We start from the raw sequence: 1,170 nt of genomic DNA on the forward strand, positions 1-1,170 counted from the left end.
AACACGAGCCTGTATGTGAAAGAAAATACAGCAGTAAGCCTTCCAGGTTATTTAGAAATTTCATGACAGAATATGAGCACAACTCATTCTTAGTGCATGAGACAACCCCATCATTACAACTGCCTCCAATAAGAAAAGAAGGGTCATTGTTGTAGGCAATTCCCTTCAGAGGGAAACAGAGGACCCAATATGCCACCCAGACCTATTACACACGGAAGTCTGCTGCCTCCCTGGGGTTAGAGACATCTCCAGTAAACTCCCTGGGGTCTGGTACGGCCCTCGGATTATTACCCGCTACTGATCATGCAGGTGGGCTGTGATGAGGTTGAGAAGATGAATCCAAAAGACATCAAAAGGGACTTCAGGGTACTGGGGCAAATGGTTGCAGGATGGGGAACACCGGTAGTGTTTTCCTCAATCCCTTTGGTGGCAGGGAAGCATACTGGAAGGAACAGGAAAGCACACCTGATCAACACGTGGCCCAGAGGCTGGTGCCAGTGGGGGAATTTGGGGTTTTTTTTGATCATGGGGAGGTTTACACAGCATCGGGCCTGCTGGCAACAGATGGCACGTAGCTGTCTCGGAGGGGAAAAAGGATTCTCACCCATAAATTAGCAGGGCTCATCAATACAGCTTTAAACTAAGTTTGAGGGGGAAGAAGGCAAAACCACCTGTGCCACCAACAGATGCCCAGAGCCTGGAGAAAAATCACAGGTCACCAGGAAAGCACCTGGCAAACACAACAAGAGAATTCCAGCTGCTCCAGTCTGCAAGCCAACTTCATCAGGGGTCCATCATAAATGCCTCTATGTGAACACACGGAGCATGAGAAATAAACAAGAGGAGCTGTGACCTCATTGGCATCACAGAGCCGTGATGGGACAGCTCCTACAACTGGAGTGTCAGAATGGAAGGTTACAGGTTCTTTAGGAAGGACAAGCAGAGAAGACATGGAGGGGGTTGCTCTCTACATCAGAGACCAGCTGGAGTGCCTGGAACTCCACCTGGGGATGGATGAGGAGCTGACCCAGAGTTTATGGGTCAGGATTACAGGGAGGGCAGGGAGAGGGGATAAGGTAGTGGGAGTCTGCTACAGGCCACCTGGCCAGGACGAGTGAGTGGAAGAGGCCCTCTACAGACAGATAACAGCCTCACAGTCACAAACCCTGG

This window comes from Eurypyga helias, unplaced genomic scaffold, assembly GCF_000690775.1.
Source record: "Eurypyga helias isolate BGI_N326 unplaced genomic scaffold, ASM69077v1 scaffold6533, whole genome shotgun sequence".
Classification (NCBI taxonomy): Eukaryota; Metazoa; Chordata; class Aves; order Eurypygiformes; family Eurypygidae; genus Eurypyga; species Eurypyga helias.